This window comes from Oreochromis aureus, unplaced genomic scaffold (genome assembly GCF_013358895.1).
Source record: "Oreochromis aureus strain Israel breed Guangdong unplaced genomic scaffold, ZZ_aureus HiC_scaffold_386, whole genome shotgun sequence".
Taxonomy (NCBI): Eukaryota; Metazoa; Chordata; class Actinopteri; order Cichliformes; family Cichlidae; genus Oreochromis; species Oreochromis aureus.
This window is the reverse complement of record NW_024108933.1, coordinates 20,279-32,348: the sequence shown is the minus strand read 5'-3', so window position 1 is coordinate 32,348 and position 12,070 is coordinate 20,279.

Genomic DNA, 12,070 nt, shown 5'->3' with positions numbered 1-12,070 from the left:
ATGCGTGTGAATAAAAATTATGGCAGCATTAAGCTCAGGCAGGCCCCAGTTTTAAACAAAATGAGTGATGACAGTAGCATTGAAGATGATGCTGTCATTGTTTAACATAGAACTGGGCTCTCTGCTTGATTTCTTATGATGTATTAGAGTAATTGTGAGGGTCTGACGGTCCCCTACCGGTCAACCTGCCTGTGTTGTGTGTGTATGTTTTTCCTGTCTCTTTCACATTGAACAATTGAACATTGAACAATTGAACATTGAACAATTGTAGCCTTTATCACTGTAAATAAACGGACTGTTGTTCATTCAGAGCTCCGTGCCAGGGTCCACTCATTCACGTCCCGTGACAGAATACTCCAGTAGGCCTTGGACCCAGCGAACTCATCCCCCGTCCAGCGTGAACTCTTGGTTCACGGAGAGGTTTTGGAATGCCACAAGAAAATGATGAGACACTTCGTTAAGGAAAAGACGGCATTACGTAAGGTGGTATTTGTGCTGCCCTCACGACACGTGACCATGTGAAGCTAGACAGCCAGCGAACAAAATAGACGAGATCCTCCACACAAGGCTTGCTTTTCTTGCTTTTAATGAAGATCCTTTAAAGCCTTATCCTCTCTCAAGGCTTCTCCTTTCTATTTCTTATTTGTAACTGAAATATACAGAATATGAAAATAAATTGCTAGGGAATACACATCTTAATGACAAACTTAATGATTAGCCTAGCTTAACACGTGCGTTACATTAGCATCACAGTTAACTCCAGGTAAACACATATAAAAGTTATTTCTGAACACATTAATACTCACAAAGACTAACGTTTCCCAAGGTACAAGCGTGTAGAGCACTTTTAGCATGTACATGAGCTTATTCACAGTTTTAATACTGCCGAAGCACTTTTCACAGCATTAACAGCGAAAATACGTCAAAGATAGGTGAATGATCAGAGCGCTCCCTCGCTCTCATTTCCGTACGTACAATACAAAGATCGCTTGTGATAACGATGTCTCACTCTGAGCAAATTTCAAACACACATAACTTAACTGTTTTTAGCATGAATTACTTATAATATTTCTTAACTTTGAACTTATTTATCACCTTGCTTACGTAACTTAGTCAGACTATGCACTAACTACTGACTTTTGACCAAAAGGCATAACACTCCCCGCTTGATATAACACATTATATCACAATAAACATCAATACAACATATTCAAACATTATTTAGCATCGAAGAATATTCATTCAGTCTCTGCAAGCAAAACAACAATCTCTGAAACTGGTCTGAGAAACATTTTAACAGTCCCATCTTTTACAGTCCGCACTTCCACTTTTCGGACCTTCTTGTCGCTGCTGGGGAATGTTTTTACTATTAGTCCCATGGGCCATTCGTTTCTGCTGGCTTGGGAGTCCTTCAGCAGGACCACATCTCCTTCTTTGACATTAGGTCTAGTCTCTGTCCATTTTGCACGACTTTGTAAGGTAGACAAATATTCTCCTTTCCACCTTTTCCAAAAGGTATCAGCAAGTTGTTGAACATGTTTCCATTGTTTCCCAAACAACTGCCCTGATGAAAAGTTCCCGAGTGGAGCAGACACAGCACTCATCTTCTCGTTAGTAACATTCCTGGAGTGAGTACTGCAGGACTGTCAGGGTCAGTGGATATGGGGACAAGAGGCCTTGCATTAATAATTGCCATCACCTCAGCCATGAAGGTGCACAACACTTCATGAGTAAGACGTGTTTGTTCAGTTCAGTAACAACATTGCATCCAGAATGCGCCTGGCTACCCCTATAAGGCGCTCCCACGAGCCTCCCATGTGAGACGCATGAGGGGTTGAATGTCCAAACACACCCTTTCCCTTGCAGGTACTTCCCTACTGCTTTGTTTCCTGAGTTTAGCCCTAATTCCTTACAAGCGCCCACAAAATTGGTGCCTCTGTCTGAGTGCAGAAACTTGGCTGGGCCCCGAATAGAGAAGAGCCTTCTTAATGCATTGATAAAACTATCAGCAGACATAGTCTCTATCAGTTCGATATGCACAGCTCTAGTTGACATGCATGTGAATAACACAGCCCAACGTTTGTTCTGGGAACAACCACCTCTTGTCTGACGCGTCACAATTGTCCATGGCCCAAACACATCTAGGCCTACAGTGGTAAAGGGTGGTTCAGGGTGACTCGGTCTGCGGGCAAGTCCGCCATTTTCTGGATCTGCATTTTGCCTCGCAACTTGCGACATGTGACACACCTATGAATGACAGATGACACAAGCCGCTTCCCTCCAATTATCTAGTACCCAGCACCACGGATAGCTCCTTCAGTTATGTGTCTTCCTTGATGAGCTACTTGTTCATGATAGTGAGTTACAAGTAGTATGGCAATGTGGCTGGTAGATGGGATAATCAGAGGGTGCTTTTCATTTTCTGTGAGATCGGCAGTGGAAAGACGTCCACCGACTCGAAAGAGACTGTCTTTGTCCACTACAGGATTGAGCTTTTTGAGTGCGTCAAATATGCCACTGGCCTTCTTTCCTTCTTTAATGCTTTCAAGCGTCCCTTTGTAAGCTTCATGTTGGACAGCTCGAATGATGACTACTTTGGCTCGGGTGAGTTCTTGGACATTTGGTGTCTCACTGAAACTTTTCCATCCCCTTTGTCCACTTGTCTTTTGTGCAAAGGATGTAACTACATGAATGAGTCTGGCTATGACTCTGCAAAGAGTGGTCCAGTTTGAGTACTTTTGAAACGCTCAGAGCGTAACTGTGGCTCTGCTACAGTAGTTTTCATTACTTTTATTTCTGGACGTATCTCTCTGTCTTTTCAGGTTCGATGAGCGTGAAAGGGCCAGTGTGTGGTTCTGTGTGTGTGTCAGAGTACAGAAAGGGTGGACCTGAGAACCAGGTACTGCTCTGCAGGTCTGCTGCTGGAATGAACCGAGTGGCTTGGTCAGCTGGATTTAACTCAGTTGGTACATAATGCCATTGACTCGGATGGGTAGATGCTCTGTTGGCAACATACATGTAGAATCGTCTGGAGGTGTTGTGTATGTACCCCAACACAATCCTACTGTCTGTGTAAAATGTCACATTGTCTACTTTAATGTCTAACTCGTCTCTGATGAGCTCAAACATTTCCACCGCGAGCACAGCAGCACATAGTTCCAGGCGTGGTACAGTGTGTGCGGGGCGGGGTGCGAGTTTAGACTTCCCCATTACAAACCCAGTATGACACTGTCCTTCACTGTCAACTGCACGCAGATAGACTACTGCACCTATAGCTACAGTGGAGGCATCACAGAAAATGCATAGTTCTTTTCGCTTTTGTTGTACTTAACGTACCTGGGCTGTAGCACCTTGGTATTTGGAGGTTCTCAAGGGCTTTCAAAGAGTCTTTCCATGAGTCCCACCTCTCCTGCTTCTCAGGGGTAAGAGTGTGTCCCAGTCTTTCCCATCAGATGACAGTTCTCTGAGTAATGCTTTGCCCTGCATTATTATGGGAGCAGCAAATCCCAAAGGGTCATAGAGGCTATTAACTGTCGACAATACTCCCCTCCGTGTGAATGGTTTGCTCTCGTTTGATACCTGGTAAGTGAAGCTGTCAGATTGTAGGTTCCAACAGAGTCCCAAGCTTCTCTGAACTGGAAGAGGGTCTATTCCTAGGTCTAAATCTTTCAGGTCCTTTGCACGGTCCTCAACAGGAAAGCTTCCATGACTTGACTGCAGTTTGATGCCACTTTGTGAAGGCGCAAGTTAGACTCTGCTAACATGTTTTGCGTTCTTGTGAGCAGGTTGACTGCTTCCTCTGGCGTGGCGACTGATGTGAGCCCATCGTCAACATAAAACTGGCGTTCAACAAACTGTCTTGCATCGGATCCGTGTTCTCGTTCACCCTGTTGTGCTGCCTGTCTCATGCAGTAGATGGCAACAGCGGGCGACGGGCTGTTTCCAAACACGTGGACCTTCATTCTAAACTCGACTATGTTCTTTGTAATGTCATTGTCCTCATACCACAGATAACGCAGATAATCTCTGTGGTCTTCGCGTACAACGAAGCAGTAAAACATTTGCTGCACGTCAGCTGTCAGGGCTATGGGCTCTTTGCAGAAGCGCAACAGCACTCCCAACAGGGAGTTGTTCAAATCAGGTCCGCCAAGAAGCACTTGATTGAGCGAAATTCCATCACATTCTGCACTTGAATCGAACACAACTCGTATTTTTTGTGGCTTCTGTGGGTGGTATACACCAAACGTGGGCAGATACCAATGTTCTTTATTTTCTGGCAGAGGCGGGGCAGGCTCGGCTTGATCGTTATCCAACATTTTTTGCATGAATTGGATGTAGTGATCTTTCATTTCTGGTCTCTTCTCCAAAGTCTTTCGGAGAGAGCAGAGGCGTTTTAGGGCTTGTTCTCTGTTGTCAGGGAGCCTCCTTCTCGGTGAGCGAAAGGGTAAAGGTGCAACCCAGCTGTTCTCTTGGTTTTGATAAACTTCATTGCCCATTATTGTCAGGAATGCTTTGTCGTCGATAGACATGGCTTGTTTGTTATCACCCTCAGATCTAACAAACACAAAGTCTCCCAAATCGTCTGTGACGCAGGTAGCATTCATAGTGACCCCATAATTCTCTTTAACGTGAATTGTGTTTGGGCAAGGCTCAAAATAGGATGCACGTCCATTATCTAAGGTGTGTGTTTTGTAGACATTGACCTCTGACTGACTGTGCGCTTTTTTCCTAAACACACCTCCCCACAATAACCCAACCCAGGTCTAGCTTTTGGGCGTATGGTGCATTGTTGGGTCCGTTGATTTGCTCACGCATACCTTATGGACCCTGATGACGTCTCGTCCCAGGAGTAAAAGGATTGGGGCGTGGTGGTCAACAGGTGGGATGTTATCTGCGACTGGAAGAAGATGTGGGTGATGCTGGGCAATCTCTGGAGAGGGTATTTCAGATCTATTGTCTGGAACAGAGTCACATTCAATTAAAGGGGTAGCTGGATGTTGACTTCTCCATCCAAGGACTCGAGGAAGAAGTTCACAGCTCTCCTACCTGAGGTTTGTTCTCTGCCAGAGCAAGTCTTTAAGGTGTATGGAGTGGGTCTGGCATTGATATCGAAAAAGGCTGAAAAACTCTGACTTAACCAGTGACCTGTTGGACTGATCATCTATTACTGCATACATTTTATAGCTCTCTCTTTTTGGCCTGCGGGATACACTTTGACTAAACTGATCTTAGAACATGAACGTGGGCTATCACTTTGGCCACATACCTCTGTGCACTTCGACTCGACTGAAGGTGAGCTCTCAGTTTGCTCTTCATTGTCGTTGTTTCCTGGTGTAGTACTCTTAGGGGTAGGAGTAGGACCAGGATGCATTGCAGATAAGTGTTTAAGGCTGTCACACTCGATACACTTAACCACTGCTTTACAGTTTTTTTGCAATGTGTTGGACAGACCCACAGCATCTGTAGCAGATGTGATGCTCTTTGAGATAGGCTTGTCTTTCTTCAATAGGTTTGTCTCTAAAAGTTTACACTTTTTGAGTGGATGTGGTTTTTGTGGATTGGGCACTGACGATCCGGTTCCTCCATGTTCTTTGGACTGAGATTATTCTGGTCGGGCTCTGCCATAATGTCCATTTTGTGTGCTGACACAGTAGGTTTGCGACTATATGACCTCAGTTTTTCTGTGGGAGAAGGGACATGGGTGTTGGCCTTGGACATAGCAAAGCTTGGGTCATTCCTCATTTTTCGCTTGCCGTTGGACAAATTGTGTGAAAACTGAGAAAGGAGGAAATGACACACTATGAGTCTCCTTGTACTCTGTTCCTACAGTTGTCCACCTTTCCTGTAGGTTGAAGGAAGTTTATCCACTATTTGCCTGACTCCTCTGGCTGTGTCCAGGTAAGCAAGTCCTGGGGCAGCGCCATCTTGTTTAGCACACTGTAGCTCCAATAAGATGTCACTAAGTTCTTGCAGCTTAACATTGTCTTTATTTGTGAGTTTAGGAAAGTCCTCTACCTTTTTAAGAGTGCATCCTCAATAGCCTCAGGTGAGCCGTAGCACTCTTCAAGGCGTTGCCAGACCATCTTCGCACCTGCAGCAGGGTTGAGGGTGTGTACAGCACGAATCCGCTTAGCCTGTTCGGATGATGTTGGACCCAACCATTTTGTTAGCAAGTCTAATTCCTCTCTTGGAGACAAATTTAGGTCTTTGGTCGCGCTGATGAATGAGGTTTTCCATGCCCAATAGTTTTCAGGTTTGTCATCAAATTGCAAAAGACCTGTGCTGACTAGTTCTTTCTTAATTAGGTATTTTGCAAACTGTTGCGTTTCACTTGCTTCAGGTAAGCAGTTGTTAAGGTTGGGGGTGTGCTTTGTGGAGTTGGACCAGTACGTGTCGACTACACATGTGTTCACTGTTTGCTCCTGTTTTCTTTCTCTGTTTACAGGTGGTGATTTTGCTTGAGAGTTGGTTATAAACGGATTAGTTATTTGTGTACTGTCTTGTACATCTACTTCATTGTCATTCCCTTTAGGAGGCTGTGCTGGGTCGTGCTGAGTGTCTGGGTAGAGTAACTCACATTGTTGTTGAACATATTCGTTAGTGCGGTGCACTGTACTGATGGGCTCAACTTCCTCACAGAGTTCTCCATAGAGCTCCCCACTCTGAATCTCTGCTTCTTCATAGGCTGAGGCCTCTGCTTCAGCTGCGGCTATTGCTTTTTGGCACTGGAGGACATGTAGATGAGCATCCAGTTCAGCTCTCTGTTTCATTGCATTGGCTTCCTTTTAAGCGAAGGCCAGTTGAGCTCGGGCTGCTTGAGCTTTGGCGTAGGCCCTTGCAGCTGCAGAAGCTGTTGATGAGGATGTCCGTTGAGAACGCCTTGTCGATGTTCTGGATTTCTGCGACTTGGTGTCGAATGGCTGAGACTGTTGCTGCATTGTAGCTGATTGAGTGGCGATGTCTGGTTGCTGTTCACCACCGGCTGCTTCGTCTAGCTCTTCAGCAGCGTAGTCTTTTAGATAATTTCTTCCTGAGCGTAGACTCATGTTGCTTAAAGTCGCTCTGTATGCTTGAACCCGCTGAGTAGGCGTCTTTTTACTGTGCTGCCCTCACGACACGTGACCATGTGAAGCTAGACAGCCAGCGAACAAAATAGACGAGATCCTCCACACAAGGCTTGCTTTTCTTGCTTTTAATGAAGATCCTTTAAAGCCTTATCCTCTCTCAAGGCTTCTCCTTTCTATTTCTTATTTGTAACTGAAATATACAGAATATGAAAATAAATTGCTAGGGAATACACATCTTAATGACAAACTTAATGATTAGCCTAGCTTAACACGTGCGTTACATTAGCATCACAGTTAACTCCAGGTAAACACATATAAAAGTTATTTCTGAACACATTAATACTCACAAAGACTAACGTTTCCCCAAAGTACAAGCGTGTAGAGCACTTTTAGCATGTACATGAGCTTATTCACAGTTTTAATACTGCGAAGCACTTTTCACAGCATTAACAGCGAAAATACGTCAAAGATAGGTGAATGATCAGAGCGCTCCCTCGCTCTCATTTCCGTCACGTACAATACAAAAAGATCGCCTGTGATAACGATGTCTCACTCTGAGCAAATTTCAAACACACACATCTTAACTGTTTTTAGCATGAATTACTTATAATATTTCTTAACTTTGAACTTATTTATCACCTTGCTTACGTAACTTAGTCAGACTATGCACTAACTACTGACTTTTGACCAAAAGGCATAACAGTATTGGACCTACAAGGTATGTTGCTCACTACATTAGGCACCCCTGCTAACGCTCCTCCACCTAATTCATTACTAAATGCTGCTGCTGCCTGTCCTCTACCACCTTCGCTGCCACCACCCCAGCAGGAACACATTATGCCAGTCCCGGAAAAATTCGATGGAGGCCTGGCTAAGAGCAGGGTTTTTGACACAATGTTCTTTAATCTTCAGGCAGGCGACACAAGCTTATGGCTCTGATTGTTCAAAAATTACTCCAATGGTGGAATTAATGATGGGTCGGGCGTTGCAGTGGGCACAAGCAGTTTTGAATGTTCAACCTAACATCTCTTATCAGGATTTCTTCAGCAAATTCCATTGTGTTTTTGACAAGGGGTCAAACCCGGACTGTGACTAATCGTTTTTTACCCTGAAGCAGGGACGGAGGAGTGTGGTGGATCTCTCTGTGGATTTCTGGATCCTGGCCAAGGAGGCGGCATGGGTGGAGATCGGGCTTCGGGAGGCTTCCTGAACTGTCTGAATGAAAAAATTTAAGCGTGAGTTGGCAAAAAAAGAGCTACCCAAAACTTTAAATGCATTGGTCAATATGTGTATTCAGCTTGATGACCATATGACAGAGTTTGGGAGACGATCTGGAGAGGGACGGCGGGCGGCAGGGGGCGCTAGCGCTCTGATGGGATTACCTTCTGCTGAGTGGAGAGAAGAAGACGATAAAGAGCCAGTGGAGGAGGAGGAGCAGCCGATGCAACTTGGATGGGCTCGGTTCAGTGCCGCTAGCTGGAGAAGACGCCCGTCAGTAGCGGTGGGAATACTGACAAGTGTCTCCGCTAACATTACTCCCCACCTCAGATGCTCGGCCAAATTGATTTTCCTGTTCCTCATTCAACCGTGCAGCGCACTAATCGATTCTGGGGCTGAGCAGAATTTTTTTTGATGAATTGCTAGCCTACAAATTGGGTCTACCTATTGTCGCCCTTTCTGAAACTCTCCAAGTCTCTGCACTTGATGGTAGCCCCCTGACTACAGTTACTCATTGCACTGAAAATTACTCTGTCCCTACAGCAACCAAACTGAGCAGATCTGTCTCTTTCTCTTTAAATAGCCGGATGCTACTCTAGTGTTAGGCTATCCCTGGCTCCAACAACATAACCCACAGATCGACTGGGCTGGCGGAGCATCACCGGGTGGGGCACTAATTGCCATGAACAGTTTCTGCGCTCCGCCAGTCCGAGTGCGATTGTCACCAGCTCCGCGGAGCCAGTCGCCCTCCTGACCTGTCGGCAGTTCCACGGAGTATCATGATTTGGCCCAAGTGTTTAGCAAGGAGAAAGCTTTCTCTCTGCCGCCCCACCAGCCGTACGACTGTGGGATTGATTTAATCGCCGGCGCCCCGTTACCTACCAGTTGACTTTACAGCATTTCCAAACCTGAGTGGGAGGTTATGGAACGCTGCATCATAGATTCTCTGGTGGCCTGCATAATCCGGCCCTCCACGTCACCCATGGGCAGTGTTGGGCAAGTTACTTTGAAAAAGTAATTAATTATAGTTACTAGTTACTTCTTCAAAAAAAAGTAACTGAGTTAGTAACTGAGTTACAAGATTCTAAAAGTAATTAATTACTTGAAAAGTAACTATAAAAACTTTTAAAAACTTAAAATGTTTAACACTCTGGGGGCCAGGTTATAATTGGCCATTTGTAACTACTTTTGATTTTCCCTCTACATTTCACCTTTAAAAACTACTTACTTTGCCTTGTTTGGTATCATCCTTTTCAGCACAACCTCACATGTCTGAACTTACAGTTATGTTTTCATTTTGACATACTGTATTAACACAATTGATTTAAAATCAGACAAAAACATAAAACCAGAGTAGAAAAAGTTATATTTTTACTGTAACAACCACAAACATGTTTATTGAATCATATTTTATAACTTTAAATGCAAATATAAATTGTCAATTTTAAAATCCTATGCACAAGTTTTGCAAACAACAAAATTATTTGCAGCCATTTAACTTTTATCTTTTTTTAAATAACCATTTCAAACTATTTACATAACAATCAGGTGTTCTGCATTAAATAAGATGCCACACAAATTATTTGTGCCACTCCAAAAAAATAATTTCTGTCCACTATAAAGGAGAACATCACAGCCTGATACCTGCAGGTCTGACAGCAGCAGGTGTATCACTCCTCTTGTTTTCTACCTGGAGACAGCAGTTGCCTCATTGTTCTGACACACAACACAAAACTATCTACAACACTACACACTAACTACACAAGACAACACATTAACTACACACTCCAAACACGCTAAACGTCACAAATCTCTCACATCTCAAAACTTGCTCTCTCTCTTTTCTGCTGTCTTTCTCTCTCTCTCTCTCTCTCCCCGTCACTCCTAAAACTTCCCCTCTTCCTAAACAAACAAATGTCATGTTGCCATATCATTTTTTGATTGGTCGACATTTTTCCACCAACACAAACGGGCTGTTTTTTGTTTTGTTTTTAAATTTTTTGGTCATAAGCAGAGAGTGCTTGCTAGCACTGTCCTTAGACGTTAAACGTGACGAAAGTATTCAGGAAAAACACCGGCGTATATATTGTTTATCATGACTCTGGTTTTACATGGCCTAGCAGCACAATTTAAAAACTGGTATATATCACCTTGTTGCTTTGTCACCTTAAAGTGGTCATGTGATTGGCTTACCACGACTACTTTATTCTTCCTCAGTCAAACAGCAGCACTCATGCGATTGTTTTGCCCCCTAGCTCCAGGTGTTGTGCCAAAAAGTGATTGTCGGGCTTCAACCGTCTGTTTGTTGAAAAATAGTAAAGCGACCGCACCACATTTTCTTGTTAGTAACAGCGTTGTAACGATAGAAATAGTAATTAGTTAGATTACTCGTTACTGAAAAAAGTAACGCCGTTATTCCCATCACTGCCCCTGGGCTTGGGATTTTTCTTCGTCGAGAAAAAGGATAAACTGCTTCGGCCTTGCATAGATTTCTGGGGCCTGAACAAGATCACGGTAAAGAACAAATACCCTTTGTCTTTGCTTGCCTCTGCCTTTGAGTTCCTCCAGGGTGCCACCGTCTTCTCCAAGCTTGACCTCAGTATCGTCTACCACCTGGTACAGATCCGCGACGGTGAGGAATGGAAGACGGAGTTTAACACTTATCTCGGGCACTTTGAATATCTGGTCATGCCATTTGGACTCACCAGCACTCCTGACGTTTTCCAAGCCTTGATTAATGATGTGTTGCGGGACTTCATTAACCATTGTGGTTTTGTTTACCTAGCTCACATCCTCATCTTCTCCTGGAACCAGGCGGAGCATGTGAAGCATGTGAGGCTCCTGCTGCAGCGCCTGTTGAAGAATCGCTTGTTCGTTGAGGTGGAAAAATGTGAGTTCCATGTACCTACTGTCTCATTCCTAGGATTCATTGTCAAGCAAGGGCAGCTGCGTGGAGACCCGGCTAAGGTTAGAGCAGTAGTCGAGTGGCCGGAACCCAAGACCCGCAAGAAGTTGCAGAAGTTCCTTGGGTTTGCTAACTTCTACAGGCGTTTCATTCGCAGTTTCAGCAAAGTTGTTTTGCTTTTGACTAACCTCACTTCTCCCAAGCAGCCTTTTCAGTGGTCTCCGAGCGCCCAGCAGGCCTTTGACCGGCTTAAGCACCTGTTTTCGTCAGCCCCGGTATTGGTGCAGGCTGACCTCAACCGTCCCTACTTTGTGGAAGTAGACGCTTCAGATTCGGGCGTTGCGGCCGTCCTCTCGCAACAGGTGGAAGGTAAAATGCATCCATGTGTCTCTTTCTCCCAGCGTTTGTCTTCCGCAGAATGGAATTATGATGTTGGGGACCGGGAGTTGCTCGCCATCAAGCTGGCCCTGGAGGAGTGGCAGCATTGGCTGGAGGCGGGCGAGAACCCTGTGGTGGTGTGGACAGATCACAAGAACTTGGCGTATCTCCAAGCAGCGAAGCATCTCAATGCTCGGCAAGCCAGGTCTGTTTTTTACCTGTTTCAATCTCATTATTACATACATGCCTGGGTCCCACAACACCAAAGCAGACGCACTGTCACGCCAGTTCGCACCGGATTCCGATGATGAGGGAATCAGCCCGTCCTCCCGCCTTCGTGTTTTGTTGGAGCTTTAATGTGGGAGATAAAGAAGCTCATAAGGGAGCAGGAACCCGACCCAGGAACAGGCCCAGAGGGCAAGCTGTTTGTCCCTGCATCAGAGTAGGGTGCTCCAGTGGGCCCACACCGCACGTTTCGGCTGTCATCTGGTTAGGAACCTCA